Genomic DNA, 7,068 nt, shown 5'->3' with positions numbered 1-7,068 from the left:
TTAAGGCACTGAGAGGTTAAGTGTTGATCAGAAACACAGGATGTTGAGCGGCTGCCGAGAATCGAAACTGTTTTTTACTTCCAAAGTCAGCAGCTTTGGCCGCACGCCACATCCCCTCTAGGACTATGGGTTTATATCTTGAGCACAGTTATTCATAGAGGGCTGTTTTTATAGCTATTTTTATACTCGAAAATAAACGTTGGTACATCGTAAGAGATATCTGCTTCAGGCCACACCAATCGTATCGGTTCTACCATGGCCACACCACTTGTTGGTTTCAAGAAAACGGCATACAAGTGGTCTTACGGCCAGAGCTGCCTTCTTAGAAGCCGAAGTACCCGGTTCGAACCTCAGAATCGACTCAGCAACTGTGATTCTGGCAGATCACAATCTCCCCGTGCCTACCAAAAATAATGGTGCCCTTGCGAATGTGCGCTCCAATTACCTTCGGGTCGAGGTCGCGCTACATAAATCTATACAATAAATAAAAGTCAGAGCTGGCGACGTTGGAACTGGGAAGCCAGGTTCGAGTCTCTGTGGTGGCTAAATATATTATTTTTGTGATTGTAACTGGTGCTAATGGAAAGCGCTCCAAAACCTTCGTTAGGGTATAAAGCTGCAAAAAGAAAGGAAAACGCGCCGCCATCAGCACTCGGAACCTGCAGCTAATATAAATATAGTGGGCGCATGCGCATCCCGCGAACGCGCGAGGTAGTCGCTGTTGGAAGGTGGGCGCGCGCTCGCGGACTGTCAGTCGTCGCGCGGCAGCTCAATGCAGCGGAGTGGTTGGCGAAGAACTGCAGGCGTTGCTGCTTCCCGGCAGCCCACGCGGGCAGGAAACGACAGGGGGTGTAGACCTGACCACCCTCTTCCTGCTAGACAGCAAGCCCTGCTCCTGCAAGGGGATGAGCCCCACTGGGGAGGGGGCGAAACTCTGAACAGGAACTACTCAAACTAGACTAAGGTAAGAGCCTGAGGCTGGGTGTCCCATCTTCCTTTGACCCTGGTGCTGCCATCGCTTGGAGCAGGAGGACCCACTGCCACAGCATAGTGTGAGGTGGTCCCGCTTATGTAACTTGTAGTAGGGCATGCTATTATCCCCACCTTTCTGCTGCAACACGTAGGGGTCTGACGCCACCAGACAGCGGGCTCCATCGCCCACAGCTGTTACCATTAGGAACACTTTGGCAAGCACCCTTGTGGGCCACCACGGGCTGCTTGTGCCACCAGTGACAGTCATTTTACGATCCTGCGGTGGCGCAGCGTGGACAAAATTCAGAACCTCCTGCAACTACCACCAAGCGCCTTGCTTGTGACTCCACTGGTGCTCGCTTTATGACAGCGTTTTTCATGTGTTCCTGTATGCGTCACGATTGATGTATGTCTTGTTTATCTGTGGTACAGAGTAAATACACACTTTGTTTTTTATTTAGGGTGTAACCGTAGTGCACTTGTAAAGGAAATGGGTTATTTTCATAAATTGATTATTGCAGTTTTGATATTTAGCCGTGGCTCTGATATACTTTGCGTTGGTTGGACCTATGCCCCTATTAGGGCGGCGAAGGTCGGCATTTTTCTGTCCCTTCAATGCTCGTGTTAGTTAATAAATCATGTTTTATTTACAACAAATCAGTTATATCAAAATAATTTATGGACATGATGCTACCATATAAGATATTGGTCACATCTTATATGACCGTCAAAATCAAAAGTGACTGTACATTTACACTTAAACACCTCTCGGGGCTTTTTACAGATGGTCCTGTTGGTGGAGTACCGGGTATCTACCAAGCGACCCGCCTCCTTCCTTAATCTAATCTACTTTGTCATATTTGTCTACACATTGTCATTTATTTGCGTTTATAATTGACTTTGAGCATGTGAAATTTCGCATAACAAACCCGAAGAAACGGTAGATCGATGTTAACTGTTTTTATTGCTGCTGAAGCATCTCAAATAAAACATTCAACACAGAAAAGTCTGGCTGAGACAGGGTTATTAAAACCAGAATGCAACTCTGCTAGGGAACCATGACCATGAAATTGGATCAGCACACAGACACGACTGTTTTACATTACACGTTTTCATCACACAAATCTGTAAACATGTCACACATATTTGCAGTGTCAGGCACACGGAGGTGACGTTAATTTAGCAGAATCACAACACTGTTGTTGGTCAAGAGCAAACTGAGATAATTTAAAATACTGATCTCCCACTTTCACTCAGATTTCATACCACAAGCACACACCCCCCTTCACTGAAAAAGTGGAGTGGGAGGGGACTGTCACTGGCTCCAACATACAGAATGTTCAAACCTTCTACCACCCTCCTAAATGTCTATAATGACGACCTCCAGCGAAGTGTCGCGGATACCCAATTTGTTTTTGTATTCCGCGGTGATTCACACTGAGGTGGACGGTGACGTTGCCCTGTGCCCACGAGATATGACTAAGCCTCCCACAGTATAATGTTTAGCTCTTTGGCTCATCGCAAGTAGTAGGCACTTTTGGAACCTTGATACTTAAGTTTTTTCTGTCGTTCGCTATCCTGAGGCTGAGAAGCTGCACGTCTTTAATTCTTCCGGTCTACTGTTAACGAGGCTTGTGGCTTTTTTTGCTCTCTACATCTCGAAGGACGTTTTAAAATGCCTTAAATATTTATTTCTGTATTCTAGCAGCAATTCATTTTTTGGTATAAATAACACAGGCACTTTTTTGCAGTTTTGTTATATGCCCTTTTTTGGCATTTATTTTTCCAAAATTGCTTGCACTGCCTTGCTTTTGCTGCAAATTATCGAATGTGTCTCTCTTACTCTGTCGGTTTAGCTCTGCCAAGTGTTCAAAGAGGTGGACATGAGAAAAAGGAGCATGTGGGATTCCCAAAGAGATTAAACAAGCAGTGACCAAGGTGCTCAACTTTGATGCATGACACTTCTCAGGGTATCAGTAATCGTACATTGAATTTAACCACCCCATCCCCTTAAAAAAAACACCTTATTTTCATATTCATTGGTTATCCTGAAAATCTGTCAAGGAACTGGACGTCTTGGAACTGTGTTGGACCCCACCCCCCTTTTTTTTAAAAAAACAATTGCTTTGCTCCCATTTTTTTTACTTTATCGAACTGTTAAAGCAGACTCGTAGTACATTGTTACTGTAGCTGTGCAATCTTGCTACTTTGGTATCAGTAATTGTTCTCTCTACCCTCTTCATGGTTGTGACATGAACTCTGTAACATTATTTACTGTGGGGATTATCTTGATTAATGATCTTTTTAGCATGCACTAACAAGCACATAGATTCACAAGGCACGTTGAACCTAAATGTACACCAAATGAATCCAACAGCTTTATAGAACATTTTATAGCTAATTCTGAAAACGTGTCTCGTATGTTATTTTGAACAGTGCACTGGTACACATAGACGTTCTTTGGATCTTACTAGTTTGCCGTAGTTTAACAACTGTGGCTTGCCTCAAGACTCAGACGACAGGATGCACATGAATTTGGCAGGGCTCTTGATTTCTTGTGTGTTTCACACATCCCAGCTACAATTATTGAGAGAGCCTAACATCATGTAATTTTTTAATCAAAAGTTTACTCATTAGAGTTTCACATTCATAGTCTACTGTGTGAGTTATAGGGGAGTAATGGTCTGTGATTATTGTATAACGCACAGTCTGATACTGGTTTAGCATTAAAGCTCTTTTGGGTGTTCCAGGGATTACTTCTCAAACTATTCTGAGGTTTCTATCTCAAACGGTATTGGAAAATATGCTTTTCAGTAGTGCAAATGGGCATATTTCTATGCTAGCTAAGTGTTTCAACCTCACTGAGTTGCAGATTAATATTCTTGAAGCTTGACAAGTGAGACCAGATGGCTCTACTGAATCACTGATTAATTTATGCAATATACCTGCATACCAGTTGGAACCTAAAAACAGGAGGAAAGGTACTTGGAAGAGAATTCATATAAATGTAAGACAATTTAAGACCTATTCATTTGTGACAAACTCGTTAGCTCAAAGGGACCATCACAGTCCTACCCACACACATGCATGCATTTCCCTACCCCTTCCCACACACTGCGATTTTTCTTTGTGTGGACTTTTCCTTCAAAATCAGTATGGCTATTTAGTTGGTTGAAGCACCCACCCCCCAGAAGGAGGAAGGATCCCTCATTTAGACCCAGGTTGGGCTAACCCAGCCGTTCATCCATCTCAGACTAGTGAAATGCTGGTCTATGAACTCAGTATGCTGTATGCACTGTTAATGAAATACAGTTTAGTGAGTGGTTGCAAGCATTATGTGTACTCATGAATATCATTAAGTTCGCTTATACTTATTGTGAGGTTTTGTATTCCTTATGCAGTGGAGGGATGAGCATCAGAGTGTTACAAAAGAAAAAGCTAAAATATACATTTGTTACAGAAGCATATTAACCACATTACAAATATAAATTAATATAGTTATTAGTAGATAAAGAACGTACACAAGAACAGTAATGTGTTCCCTTGCACCTGGAAATACTGGATGTAGGTGTCATTCATTTTCTGCAAAAATAGCAATAAAAAATGTCTGATCCCCATTGGCCGGTCCCAAGAATGTATTCTGTGGTTTGGACTGTGGCCTCTGGTTAGATACAAACTTGTTAGTTGGGGTCATGAAACCATTGCTTTTGGCTTCGCATTCTAATCACCCCTACCCTTCCTGACTGAGGGCTTTCCCTATTTAACAGTGCCTCATGGATGCTGCAGGTACTGCATTACTCCAACAATGTGTCTGGGGTTTGAGTGGACTACTTCGTCAATTCTGCCAATCATGCTTCACATGATTGCTTTATACATGTCCTTCTGAAAAAAAATGGCTGACATTATTTTCTCTGTACAGATCATTGTTCATCTGATTTCCCAAATCTGTAACTTGGGCACCGGCCAAATAGTACATATTATAATTAACCATTGGAAATGATCTCGGTAAACTCTACACAAAACACTTCATACTTCTGACAACAAACCTCAACTCCTCTGCTTCTTAAAACAAATGTAAATGCTTATTAAGTTAACAGCTTGTTCTTGTAATGTGTAGGAAGCTGGCAAACTATTTGGAATCAATGTAACATAGTGGTGTACTAGTATCTATAAGTGTGACATATTGTGGGCGATATTGCATATTAAAATGCCTAGAAAGTATGGAAATGTAGATATTACAAGAAGGAAACTAAAGACAGAAGACAATCTTATTTAATAGCAAGCACCTAAGTTTCTGGAGATATATATATATATATATATATATATATATATATATATATATATATAATTTCCAACAAGAGTGCCCTGGAGCATTGGTACGGCACTCGACAACACCCTGCCATGCGGCTATCCAATGCAGCTTGCCTTCCTGCATGCTTACATCTTATTGCTGCCAACTCGTTTCAGGGTATTCAAACCCCTTCTTCATGGGCTAAAAAAGTCATTTGAGGCTCGCACTTCAGTATTTCCGGTTACTTTTTATCGGTATATCAGCCCCCAGTGGGTGTACCAAAATGTATCTCCGCGGTGGACACCTCCAACTAACACTAATGAGATGCAGAGTAGTTGTTCCTGTGCAAAAACATACAAGAAAACCACAACACCACATTCACAACAAACTGCCAGATCTGCGAAGCGAAACAAAAAAAAGGGGATAACTTGCCTTAGCACCAGGAATTTTACACCTGCCTTTTGCTGGTGTTAAGTAGGATGACTAGCTGCAACATGGAAGGGAACACAGCCAGGAGCCTTTTAAGATGCAGGTATTCCAGATGGAAGGTGTCTGCCTAAGTTAGCACCACTAAAATGACAGTATTTTTGGTTAAAACAAATGGTCAGACTTCGAGGACGCTGATTGCCGCGGTCACCATGCTGCCAGCCTCACAGTGACACCTTGCTTCCAGCAGTGGCAGTGTTGGGCCGGGAGCTAAATGTAGTGATATATTAAAGTTCAAAATCCATTAGTGAAGAGAGGGGACCACCAGTATTTCGGCTCCTCTTTTATTGCTCATTCATAGCCAGCCGACACGTGTTTCGTCGCAGGAAAAGAAACACACAATTTCCGCGCCTCATCAGGGCTGTAGTTAATGAGTGTTGAACCACAGGTCGCAGTGCCGGTGATAATTCCGACCCGGCCCGCTCGAGACCGGGTAAAATTCTTTGAGAACTTCGTGGTACGTAGTTCAGTTGTGGTATAGTCCTAACTATCTGAGGATATGCTTCTAGTAGAAATGTTGGTCGAGTACAAAAAGGGGTTACTGGATCAATTGACCGGAATAAGGTCCGTGTCCACGTAGTTGATCACGGAAGAGTAGAGACTGTTTAAACAGGTGTCTTTACCCGGAACTCCCTACAGGAACACTTATCCTGCCGGCTTTTTTCTTCCCGCACTACGGGGACTTCACTCAGCTGTGGGGGTCTTAACTGGGTGGGTTGTAGCAATGCATGTTAGTCTAACTCCCAGAAACCCAATTTTTTCTGCATTTTAACAATGGACAGGGTCTTTATGTTTCAAATTGTGCTTTAGAAATGGAAAAACAAATTAAGAACAATGAGACAAATACAACGTTGTAAACAACAGGGTGATAGATTTGCTGGTAGTTGTGTGAAATTCATCTAATTTTCTCGTAATTAAATACAATTTCGACTAAGTTATGTGAAACACAGTTCCTTGTTTTTGCGCTATATATTTAGGTGCAATGCGTCTGTGTCAATTTTTGACCTGAGGGTACATTTCGAGTGGAAAAAATCAAAAGCACCTCAAACAGCAGCACGTCGCTTTCTGTTGTTTCTCTAGGATAACAATAGATTTTACTATAAATGACACATAATTACGTTAAGTGGCGTAATGGCGTCATTTTGGCAGTGTCGCGTAACATGCATGAATCAAAATTACGAGCATTAGACTGGGGTAATTAAAATTTCACTCAGGCCTTCATTAAACCATAGGCATAGGTTGGCTCAGCGAATTGCATCCTTTCTGAAAGTGTACATGTTGAGAGTGGAAAACCTACGAGATCCTGGCAACTTGAACAA

At 42.3% G+C, this 7,068-nt stretch overlaps 1 protein-coding gene across 2 annotated transcripts in view; it reads left to right on the top strand.

Moving 5' to 3' along the window:
* Positions 1 to 698: 698 nt before the first annotated feature.
* Positions 699 to 7,068, top strand: part of TYK2 (tyrosine kinase 2) — an 841,948-nt gene continuing 835,578 nt past the window's right edge. For both annotated transcript variants that reach the window (XM_086959057.1, XM_086959053.1), the window contains exon 1: positions 699 to 964. The gene's annotated coding sequence lies outside the window, so the exon portion shown is untranslated. The remainder of the gene's footprint in view (positions 965 to 7,068) is intronic.

Source organism: Lissotriton vulgaris, chromosome 1_1 (genome assembly GCF_964263255.1).
Source record: "Lissotriton vulgaris chromosome 1_1, aLisVul1.2, whole genome shotgun sequence".
Classification (NCBI taxonomy): domain Eukaryota; kingdom Metazoa; phylum Chordata; class Amphibia; order Caudata; family Salamandridae; genus Lissotriton; species Lissotriton vulgaris.
The sequence above is the reverse complement of the archived record's forward strand: the minus strand, read 5'-3'. Positions and strand labels throughout refer to the sequence as shown.